Source organism: Callorhinchus milii, unplaced genomic scaffold, assembly GCF_018977255.1.
Source record: "Callorhinchus milii isolate IMCB2004 unplaced genomic scaffold, IMCB_Cmil_1.0 Scaffold3, whole genome shotgun sequence".
NCBI classification, from domain to species: Eukaryota; Metazoa; Chordata; class Chondrichthyes; order Chimaeriformes; family Callorhinchidae; genus Callorhinchus; species Callorhinchus milii.
Genome location: NW_024704744.1, coordinates 18,150,814 through 18,163,447, shown reverse-complemented (window position 1 = coordinate 18,163,447; position 12,634 = coordinate 18,150,814). Strand labels below are relative to the sequence as shown.

The following is a 12,634-nucleotide window of genomic DNA, read 5'->3' as shown; positions in this document are numbered from 1 at the left end:
GTTTCCATCGTGGTTTATGGAATTTTAATGTTCTTATCCCTGTATCCTTGGGAATTACACAACTCTATAATTCGAACTGGGCAAACAAATCAACTTCATAAAAACCTCAACGTAATGGATTTTGTGTTGTCCTAAAATAAATCGGTGTTTTTTTTATTAGGTCTAATCAAATAAATCTTGTTTTCCCTTGAAAAGCTAATAATAGAAGTCGATTGGGTCTAAACAGAGAATTTCCATTTTATTGGGTTGACACTTAAGTCAACTTAAATTTGGCAAACTTTGTTACAACAGTTGGCTGTTGCAGTCAAGCTTGAGTTTCACTTACTGTAGGTTTTTGCTTCCCAAAGGAAATCTATCCCAAACGTCTATAAAGTGTGCATTGCTCTCTCTGATGATTTAACCTCAGGGTGTTTTGCTGCTTTCACAAGAGGATAATGTCCTCGGCTTCAACTCCGTGTGATCAAAAGAATGTGCTCAGATCTTTGTGCTCAGCTGTTGCAGCGATGGAAAACTGTCCTTGGACAGTGATACCTGGGCTCATGGCTTCCAACACTTAACACTGACATGTCATCAATACTGTTGTTTCTTTTGGGAAAGATGTATCCTCTACATGTTCCACACATTCTCCTTCTAAACGTGACTCGTTGTTATTGCCGACAATAACTGTTGCTGATACAGTACGTTTGTGCTGTGGACTGATGTAGGTTTTTAGTTTCAAGATGCTCTTATCCCTGTATCCTTGGGAATTGCAGAACTCTATAATTCTCCTCTATAACTTGCGGGATGGAATTTTAGATTGCATCCTGTTAAACCAAATAACACCCAGGTGCATCTGCAGAGCATCAGTTGGAATCGTTCTGAAACACAGTAGCCTTCAGTCTATCATAGCAGTGAGTGCCTGATAACACCATTCTTGTAGATGTCAGGGGTTTAACTGACAAAACGTATGGGTGGGTGGGGGGGGGGAGTGAGCTGCCTTGTTTCCCTGGAGACATCTCTTCCAAAACGTTGCATTTCTCCTCTTCGCCTTTTCCCACATTGGCTCCTGTCTCCCGATTAAGCTGTGCAGAGCTCAACATCGTGATCATTTGCAACGGTGCATTAGGAGCTCATCCAAATACAAACAGCGATGACCACAGAAAGACATACACATGGAGATGATGATTAACTAGTAATTATGTCTAATGTATCATTTAACCAGCATCTTTCATATATATATACATACATACTGTTTACACAGTCAATTCCCTTTACAGTACAGCGCTTTGAGACGTCTCAACGATCTGATAAGGGCTCAATATCAAACACAAGGATTATTATTATAAAAGGATTGATATAAATGGGAAAATGTCAAATCTTTATTATATAGGAGGCTTTGTGAACCAAAGTGCATCTAATCTACTTTGAAGCCTGACAATTCTGGTCCATACTGTTATCTTTTATGCGGCTGAAGCATATTCCTTTTGAAACTGGGAAAGATTTCAGCACATGTCTGGTCTCAGCACTTGTTCCGACTGCTGTATACGAAAATAGCTGAAGAGCATTGCGTGACAGGCGTTTCATAATCATCCCGACGGTCACTGGGATTTATCAACACGATGGCAGTCTCAAACGAGCAAAGACAAATACGAAAATATAACAGATTAGTTAGAGGTGAAAGTTGTCGTTAAAACGACATGAAATTGGGGGGAAATCAGTCCCCAGATTCGCAGCGATTTAACGTTATACATAGAGAAGCTCTTTATTGTAACCCACGTCTGAAACCGACATATCAAGTGTCCTGAAGGCAGTGATGATGAGTGTTTCCAGTGGAGTCTTATCTATGCTTATGTTTTTGTAATGTTTGCCCTCTTCATTCCCTGTCGCACACATTCAAGGATGATACTGCTCCATTCTTCAAGAAGCCTGTTGGATTTTTAGTCGTTATTTCTGATGGTTATTTTACATTCTGCCCTTGATTCTGCATTATGTAAAACACTGCACCTTCAAACTAAATTGTTAGTTGTTACCAAGGCGACATATATGTAAGTCAAGCACCAACAACCAATGGACCCTGCTCATGTGTTCTGCACTTTAGTTAGTGAGTGTTTTCGACGTAAAGGATTTATCTGTTTGCAGTACGTTTACAGTATAACATTTACAGTACATCCACGCAGGATCGTGCGTCAACTAATATCTCTCACAATGCATGATGATCTCAAAATGCTTCTCACTAAAGTTTCCCAAAGAGAATCTATGATTTTTTTTTGCACAATAGTTGGGCAATCGAACTCAAGTGTCTCCGATAAAAAGTAAAACATCAGCGTCGTGCAATGCATGGGATCAGCAAAGCAATTTGACCAATTTGCAAATGACCATTTTTTTCCCCCTTTCTCATTTCCCAAATGCACTCAAACTGCAGTCGAGATCGAGAGAAGAGTTATGCAAAAGGTTAGCTATAACAAATGCTTGACAATATTTAACTGTGAGTTTCGGGGGGAGGGATATGAACAGTATTTGGGGGAACTCCCTCCCCCAAAACACTACACTTTACCAGTATTCAAAATACAGTACATCCATACAGGAATGTGCGTCAACTAATATCTCTCATAATGCATGATGCTCGATATAAGTAAAGATATCAATAATTGGCTCATGCTTCACTGGAATGTGGGCATTTAGGTGATATTTTATTTTTCCTGAATAGGAGCCATCAGGAACGATAGTAATCAGTTAATATAGCGCCCTCTGGTAAGAAACTGGCAATAATACACATTTTGATTCGGTTCCTGATGTCTTTCAGTTTTTCTCTTGCTGTATCTGCACATATGCATGATGTTTCTGGAATTCTTCTTACCTCAGTACTACATAACAAGAACATGACGGTCTGAACATTTCAACTGTTATGCTGATCCTATAAGTAATTGTTGCCCAATTAAGCTGGAACTGTCTGCTGACAAGAGATAGAATTACAGAAACTCTGGTAACAATAACACTATAGACAACCATATTTGCATACCATAAAGATGAAAATATCAGATAATAATCGTCATAGGTTATAATCAATATGATATAGATGCGCATTTAAGAAACACCCAGAAAAGAATAAAATGCAAGAAATAATGATACTATAATAATAGTAATAATCCTTGCATTTGATATAGCGTCTTATCATGTCATTGAGACGTCTCAAAGCACTTCACAGAATATACTGTAAAGTGAATTGACCATATTTGTGGCCAAAACATACAGGAATGGTACTGTTACCTTTGTAAAATAATACTCATGAAAATTTAACCAGAATGTTATACATTATAAGTGCTGGATTTCTAAATAACTTAGTTACAAACAGCTTGGTAACACGTATCTCCACTTGCTATAAGAATTGGCAGATTGCCTATTGAAATGATTAACTGGATTTGTGTTGTGTAATCCAAAATAATTTAAACATAGTCTGAATTAGGATGGATATTCAGGACAAATTAGATCAAATAGGCCGAAGGGCCTTCCTCATCTTTACCTCCTGTCATTTTGTGCCATTCTTATTAACATTCAAAATAAGAATTGCCAGTTACATTGCTTGTTACTGATGAATGGGCGTCACAGTAATAAGTAGACATGATTGCTTTAATACCACATAGACCAATTGTATATTAATACTTTAACCCTGAACACCACTTTAAATATATAAACACAAACACTGTACATTAAAAATACCTAAGTAAATAATGTGAACAAACTTCACCTCAAATGCATCTGTACTAACATATGGCACAGCTTTGAAATAAATATATAGAAATTATGATATAAATGTTGTCAATTTTGGTTGCTGTAAAAAAATCTAAGCCATTTATATATTGCTGATGAAATCTCCTGTCAGAAGATGTATATCTGATTATTGTAACTATAAAGCAATGAAATAATCTCTGTTTAACCTATAGTTGATGGGTTTACAGATACTCAACCCAACAATACCAGTGTTTGCTTAACAACAGAATACATTTTCTGTAAGAATCTGATCTATTAAATCTGCTTTGTTCTTTTCAATTCTGTCAATCAGAGGGAAGAGAGATTGAGAAGACAATGTTCTGCAAATTCTTCAATAATCTATTTTGTCTTAAATTAACACAACTGATCTCTCTTCAGGTTTATGTTCACCGTGGTTCTCTGTGTTGTTGAAATCGCCTGCCTGCCTCTTGTACGCAATGCTGTCAATTATACATTACATGGTGGAGCGCTTTCATACTTAGCTTTCAAAATTCCTTTGGGCGTTGAATGCAGTGAATATCTCAGTAGTCATACTGTATACACACCATTTCAACTCAAGCTGCAATTGCATCAGACATCTCTCTTATTTCTATACCACATATCACTGAAGGTCTATAAGGAAACCAATGCTCATTTTATGTTGCATAGCAAATGATAAGGTTATAACAGCCTGGACTAGTTTAGATGTTATAAATTAAAATTCCTTTTCAAATTTTTTGAAATCCAGTTATATGTTTCATCTATATCTGATTCTGTCCTATGTTATTTCCCCATGGACTTGCACTCAATCCTGCTCATATCAGTTTCAATGACATATCCAATAATACAATACAAATCTGGTACAACATTGCTATGAGTGCACCATAATATAACATCAAGAAAATCTTCTCACATGCCAATGCACAAACATAAATTTGCATGTTTCTTTTTCTGCCAGTAATCATGCTTCCGGGTAATATTCCACAACATAAAGATCTTAACTAACAATTGGTGACATTTGTAAAACTTCATGTTTACCGGAGAGTAAATCTCGTCTGTCAGGACATGTGCAGTACTGTATAATTGAAAATGAAGCAGCGAAGACTCAATATACAGCTTAAATATAGTGTTTTATTCGAGAAGCTCTTTAGAGCTTATTGCAGGCATTTCATCACACTGCACTACCGAATGTACGGTGTAGATCCATTACCATTACTTCTAAATCTTTATGGTTTGTGTAACAAAAATGTATTTAATTGCCATCAAACGTATACTTGTCTTCTTCATACTTACAATCTTACAGGCTGCAAGTGTGCTTATCCCCCTCCCCTTACTACACAAACAATTATTTGAAAGCTCTTCTTAATCCGTTATCACGAGTCTCGGAATAGCCACGTTTCCAAACGATGCTCCTCTATATGTATAACACTCCGCATTATAATCAATGGTGACGTTCCAGAGAATGGACATGACACACATATACAGTATTTGATTCCTTTTGCATTCATATTCAATATAACAAATGCGCATAAATCTCTAACATTAATTGATTAACCGCCTACTGAGTGGTAGTTAATATGTTTTGAGCATTCCTGACAATGAAAAGGCATTGCATGAAAACGCTGACTTATACTGCAGAGCTTGTTCGTGTTAACATGACATATGGAGTGGCAACCTATGCAAATCCTTGGATGGTTGGTGGTGGTGGGGGAGAACACGCCTGAGTGTTTAAACACCAGATTTGTCTAACATGTCGCATCCAACAGTACCACATTGACAATCCCACCAAACCAAGGTGTCTGTGTGCATTGGGATCCATAAACCCCAACAGAGCGCGCTTGTTGCTGGCACCGACCAACGTGTTGTGTTCCCTGACGCCCGGTGCCTTTCGTGGCTGAACTACTTGTGGTGGTCTTCCCGAGCTCTGGCGGAATATAATGTTGATTGCTCGGTTTGGACTGGATTGTGTGTGTGTGTGTGTGTGTGTGTGTTTTTTTTGCAAGCGCCTAACTCGGAGCGATCACAGCAGCGACGGAGGTCTTTTGAACGAGTTCGCTGCAGCACAAACCGCGACGGGAAACTCCACGGTACACGTCGCACCGCTTTCACCGCTTTCCAGGAAACAATTTCCAGCAGTGCTGCCCCGAAAATAAAATAAAACAACAACAAAAAAAAAGAAAATCACGAGCACGGGCGGGCGGGGCGGGCGTGTAGCCTGGAACCGGGGATGTCTCCACGCTGATGCTTCACGTCCAATCCTACACTGCAAGTCAAGTGCTGAGATCCACGTAACAGGCGATTCATTCACTCCAGGATCCCAGTGGGGCGTTGGGGTTTCGAGGTGAGACTGAATGACTCGGGCGGTCCGTCCTCGGCGGCAGTTTCCTGCGGCTCAGTCGTTGACTCTCGTTGCAATAGCAAAAGCGCAAAAGCGGGGTTTACTGATCATAGCTTTAGGCAACAACGCACCGGGTTGACAAAGGCTTTTTTTTTAGGGGTGGGGGTGGGGGTGGGGGGGGGGGGGGGGGGTGGGGGGTGATATTATAGCAGGACATACATTTGTCTGAATGCATAAGCTAAACCAAGCAATAATCCGGATCAGCAGCCGCAAGGTGCATCGTTTCTTTTTTGCAGATGCCCCCGCACCCCCCCCCCCCGACCCCCACCCCCCCCCCCCCCCCCAGTGCACCGTCGGCTTACCTTTTCCAGGCAGGTCAGCGGAGCTGCGGCGAGAAGCTGCAAAGTGGTTCGGTTTTCTAGATCCGAAAAATCAGTCGGTTCCCTACCATTCGAGCTCAAAGGGAATTGCGGGCCCCGGTGAGTTCACGGCGTGTGGGTTTTTTTTTATATATATATAAAAACGCGGGGTCCCCCGGTCGATCTGGACACGTTAAATGCTCGAACAGGGGACTGGCGTCTGCTGCTCTGGGCTCTGGCGGACAGGCAGAGCAACGAGCGTCAGTCAGTCAGTCAGTCAGTCACTGTGCATCATACACTCCATATATTCCCTTTCTTACAGAAGTAGTAACGTGGTTAGTTGATGTCATATGGTCTGAGTCTGCGCCGCCACGAACAGTCCGCCCCCCAGTGCAGAGAGCGCCCCATCGCCCTCCACCGCTGCTCCGGACACTCGGGGCTGATGTGATCCGCCGATGCAGACGGTCAGCATCGGCTCGGGATGGTTAGACCGCGGGACACCGGGAACCCGGGTCCAAATCCCACTCTCACATGTCCGTTGCGTCGCTGTGTTTGAGGTTTCCACCCAAACAGGCAGAAGCCTTATTTAATTATGGGATGGATTCCACTCTCAATGTGTCGGGTGTATTTTTTTTAATTCGTTCATTTATTTTTATACATTGTGATGTATAAAAATATTATCCTGGACTCGCATTTGACAGCTCGAGTGCTCGAATTATTTTTGTGGCGGATACGTTAGTTTGCGTTCTTTTAAGTGCATTCTTTTAAATGTCAAGACGGTAAAAAGAAAAGAAGAAAAAAAGAGAGAAAACGCGAGGTTGACATTCCTCTTTCAGGCGATCGATCGATGGATCGATCGAGAGGATCGATGCCAACCCTTCACAGCCTGAATAATATCAAACCCCTTTCGTTTTTGCAACAGTGAATCTGGTCCAAATCATTTTGGATCACACTATTCCACTGTACATGCACTTATTTAATTGAAACGCATTCATTCAGCTAAATCACTGCCCATATTTTGCGAGATATTAAACATTCTGGTCACGTACTGGTTTTGCTATTACCGTCGAGTGGGCTATAAATAAGCACTTTTTGTTGTCAAGATAATGTAAGACCGTGTTTGAAACGCCTGCAGGTCGAACTTGCGGTTTATGCACTTAGTGACAGACTAATTCTCACTGTGGATGAAAGAGAGTTGAAGGATTAAATTGTGACATTTTTTTTAAAAAAAATCAAAACCTGTGATTTTAGTTGCCTTTAATAAATTGAGAATAAGCAGAGAGGGAGCATCACGTTTTCAGCACTGTTGGTAAATAAATATTGGTGGAAGTGTTCATTGTCTTCAGTAGGTCAACATAATCCTCCTTTGCTGTCAGTTTCACAACAAATATTTTTCAGGATGGCATTCCACACGAAGTGGCATTCCTTAGCATCTTCAAACTCTTCACCTAGATTTACTATTGCAAACCTGGACAGTTATTAATAAGACATTTTTAAATTACAGGTTGGTCAATACATTTTTTTTTACTTCCAATTGATTTTTTTTCATGGTAATGGATTCACCCAACCACTGAAATTTAACTGGAGTTTTAGGAAATCAGAAGCCACTTAAGTATTGTATTTCACATAACTTTGCCGCTTCTGTAGCATAGGTGAACTAGTGTGAAATAAACGTTTAGATTTAACGGTTTACGTGTAACAGTTTCTCCCAAGACCTAAATAAAAAGGCACTGGCTGGTGCGGCAACACACTATACAGACCAGAAGATTCAACCCTTGGTCTCTTCTGAACTACAGTGACATTGGGGCAAGTTGTTGGTATGATGCAATAAGCATTAGTACTCTTGGGAAAGGGAGAGAAAAATCATTCTGAGTTTCCACTTCTGAACACTACCAGATACCTGCAGACAAGTACACCTGTGTGGACTTTGGGTAGGAACAGTATTAGGTGTGTTTTAACTTTGATGCCCACCATGGATGATTAGCCTGTCAACACTCACTATCCAGACTGACATGAAAAAGACTACTGGGGCAAGATTATATGGCAGCTATAATCAGTGTATTTGATATAGTGCCTTTCACATTAGTCTCAAAAGAACTTTACATTTACTATAAAGTGTAGTGACTTTATTTTGGAGGTGAACGCGACAGCCAATTTGCACACAGCAATGTCCCATACAAAGCCATGAGGTCAATGACCGGATTTATCTGTGGGATTATTGGCTCGGACAATATCCATGGATATATACATACCTCAGCAAAAGTCATCATCTTCAGGATGGATGGAGAAGGGATGGTTTTAAAACTATTAAATTCGGAAAGGTCTTGACAATCCACAGGATTATCTGCAATGTTTTTAACGTTTCTGAAAAAAGCAGGAGAGGCAGTTTAATAATTTTACAAATTAAACAACATTGGATGTTGCTTAATGGAGTTCCCTACGTGCACCATAGCCCACTTTTCTTGCACTGAACCTAGAAGCAGAGTGATATGGATCTGGGAGTATAATTTGTCTGTTCAATTACATAACTCAGTGTCAAAATGATGCCCGTATAATGACAACATCTGATGGTACAGTAGTGATGTTTACTATCCTTATTTATCCATATTTATCAAGTGTGTCAGCCAGGCTCAATGGTAACACTCTCACTTCTGAGTCAGAAGGTAGTGTGTTCAAGCCCCACATAGGGAACTGGAATCCCATAGGGATGGCCAACTTGCAGCCTACAGGCTGCAGAACGCATGCATAAACTAGTGACACAGGCTACAAGTTGGCCATCCCTGCTCCAAACTGACACTCCAATGCACCGATGGTGTCATGTTGCATTGTCGGAGGTACCGTCCTTCAGATAAGACGTTAAACCGAGGTCCCATCTGCTTGTTCAGGTGGACATTAAAGATCTCATGGCACTATTCAAAAAAAGGGGGTTTCTCTGTGTCCTGGCCAATAATTCCCCAAGTAGAATTGGTCACTGTTTGTGGGATATTGCTGTGCACAATTGGCTGCCGCATTTCACCCAGAAAATACGCAGGCAATCTACTTTACAGTATATCCTAAGAAGCATTTTGAGACATCTTGACGATGTGTTAAGGTGCTATACCAAATTCAAGGATTTTTTTTATTAATATCACAGTACACTAACTGAAAAACATTTTTCAGTTATTTGTAGTCACAAGTTGGTTATTGTACGTTTTCCATTTTTTTGGTGATAAGTTTATTCTGTTATAATAGACTCAGATTACAAACATAAAAGAGTTTTTGAAATTTCTTAATTTAAGACTTTACAACTATTGACCCAAGTATTTATTCTTGTATTTCAATTGAAGATAATAATAATCCTTGTATTTGATATAGCGCCTTATCACATCTTCGAGACGTCTCAAATCACTTCACAGAATATATTATAAAGTGAATTGACCTTACTTTGGGGGCAAAACGCGGGAGCCAATTGCGCACAACAGTGTTCCAATACAGTCGTGGATTGAGTGACCAATTTATTTATTTTTTCTTAAGGAATTATTACTCCCAGAAAAGCGATCCACCAATTGAACAACAACCGGGTTCCTACTTAATGCTAGGTGAACAGAGGCATGTAGAGTAAGGAAATTTGCGCAACGTTTCGACCTGCCAGGATACTAGTTATGCCAAACACAGTGAATAAAACTACAGTAAAATATTCCATAATTGCATTTATTTCAGCAGTTTAATTTCAAGCTTTATTGTATTTTTAATCTGGTTCTTATCTAGATTTTTTTTGAAATATTAAATAGACATTCAAACTAGTTGAATGTTAAATAAAAATTAAAAAAGTACTTGCGATGATCACAATATCAAATAATATTTCAAGGAACACTCTTGGGAGCCCATTTTGTAAGTATACTATTGTGCTTTATTAGATCAGAATGTTGCAAATTGCTTCAAAAGTAATTTCTATTAAGTAGTGACTGTATAATGTAGTACCTTATCATACCAAACCTCTAATTAAGTCAACTGACTGTTTGAAAAGAATACATACACTAAAAGTAAGCTTTTCTCACTCTTAGGTGATTCATAAAATAAAATATAATGTCTTGCAATGATCACAATATCAAATAACATGTCAAGGAACACTTTTGAGGGTCCATTTGATTTGATAAATGTTATAAAAGTTTCAAAGCGCTGTAGCTTCCAAGCTGTGCATCAATTGTAATAAAGATGTTAATTGCATAAGTAATTCAAGATACTCACACTAGTTTGAATGTCTCTATTTGTTTGTTCCAGGCCAGATGGCAACAAAACATAATAGGTTTAGATGTCAGCTTGAGTAAGATGGTAGCACCTTTGAATCACCTCTGAAACAGAAGGTTGTGCGTTCAAGCCCAACATCTGGATTTTGAACTCATAGTCTAGGCTGACACATTGGTACAGTGCTGTGAGAGCGATGCATTGTTGGAAGTGCGATCCTTCAGATGATATGTTAAGTCAAGGTACCGTCTGCCTGTTCAGGTGGGCATTAAAGATTCCACGGCACTATGGAAAGGAAGTTGTTCATAAGAACATTAGCATTTCCTAGGTGAAATAAGACCAAGGTCCATCTTGTTTGCCTTCCACCATCCTGGAAGTCGTTTGACATGTTGTGTTCCAAACTCTATACTGTTCAGTGTTCTGTCCCCAGATAAAATTGTTTATTTACATCCCCACTGATTGTAACATAGCTGCTGCATTCACCTACAGAAAGTCACAACAACTTGCATCCTTCGCGTGGCATTGCGTGTTGGATAGCCACTTTGAAATAGCCTATTAATGTGAAAGGCACTGTAAGATATGCAACTTTATTATTATTTAACTGTAGAAGTTAAGGCCATCAGACTTCCCCCCATCATTAGGAGGCATTGAGTCCTTAGTTGGCAGTAAAGGATAGAATGACCGGGTGTAATGGGGATTTGGAAGACATGCCTAATGGTAGGTCGAGTGACGAATAGTTGTATCAAGAGTATAAAGCTGTGCAGTCTGAATGAAAATAATTTCATGCAAATTATATCAAAATAACACTTTGCTACATAGAGTTGTGAAAAATATATTGGACTTTCATTACTATACAGCACATGCATATTCTTTAAGATGACACAAATGTCATTTAAGAAAGACTATTAGTCTTTTATATGTCAAAAATATGTTTATTCAACATTTGCAGCAAAGTAGTTCTGAGCTTCCTTTATGTTAATTGTATTCTCAGTTTAATTATACTTACCTCTTTGCGGATTTTGATGAAATACTTGAGGATAAGCAGGAACCAGATGGGCCTGGAGAATAGCACTCAGCACATCACTCTGTACTTGCGATACATCCCTGTCAACACTGAAGGCCACCCATTTCCCACTTGAGTAACTCCCACCCATGTGCTTTTTATAGTTGAGGATGAATCACAGGCCATATCAAAAGAGGGGATACACAGTGGACAGTTTGTTGACAGTTTGTTAACAAAAGGCTCAAATTGGCCAGTGACAATCCTCCAAAGGAACCTGTGGATACATTGGACAGTGTAACATGTCAGGCATGTCCTATAATCCATCCACAGGATTTTGGATACTGGTCAGATTAGTGAAGCTGTACAATAACAGGGTGAAACTGTGCAAGTTCAATTGACTATGCATATCATTCCTTTATGAAAACTATGCAGGAAGCTGGGATATATTTGGTTCCGCCATTGCCGATGGTGGGTCAGTTAGGTCGGGGGGGGGACATGAAGCAGCCATGCCTTGAGTGAGGGAGTGCCAGGTTTTTAGATTTATGAAGAGGTTGAAGTGGTCAGCTGAGGCAACACCATGGAGTGATTTATAGGTAAGAATGAGGATCTTAAACTCGATCTGCTGGAGCATGGGGAGCCAATGGAGCTGGGTTAGGATGGAGGTGTCAAAGGTGGTAGAGAGAACAATAAGAGCAAAGGTCACAGCTGAGCACAAGGTGATTGGTGACTTTGATCAGGACAATCTCACTATCATAGGCTGGAAGGAAACTGGATGGGAGGATACATCCATGGAATGCCGGGAAAGGTAAGAATTAAACTGGGAAGCGATGACTCATTTCAGTACCTTGGAAAGGATAGTTTGAGATGGCATGGTAATTTGAGAGCATGAATGGGTGAAGAGAGGGTTTCTTCAAACCTCAAACCTAACTGTTCGTCGGCAGATTTGGCTGGACCATGTCAAATCCTACTGCTTTGCCCTCACCT

General features: G+C 39.9%; 1 protein-coding gene and 1 long non-coding RNA gene across 2 annotated transcripts in view; both read right to left on the bottom strand.

Moving 5' to 3' along the window:
* vsnl1b (visinin-like 1b) overlaps nucleotides 1–6,789 on the bottom strand; it is a 79,469-nt gene extending 72,680 nt beyond the window's left edge. The window contains exon 1 of the mRNA XM_007897053.2: nucleotides 6,427–6,789. The gene's annotated coding sequence lies outside the window, so the exon portion shown is untranslated. The remainder of the gene's footprint in view (nucleotides 1–6,426) is intronic.
* Nucleotides 6,790–7,632: 843 nt separating this feature from the next.
* On the bottom strand, nucleotides 7,633–10,797 carry LOC103180933. The gene is made up of 3 exons (XR_488151.2): nucleotides 10,651–10,797; nucleotides 8,676–8,787; nucleotides 7,633–7,891 (listed from the first exon to the last, which is right to left on the bottom strand). It is a non-coding gene; the product is annotated as an uncharacterized LOC103180933 (long non-coding RNA).
* Nucleotides 10,798–12,634: the final 1,837 nt, after the last annotated feature.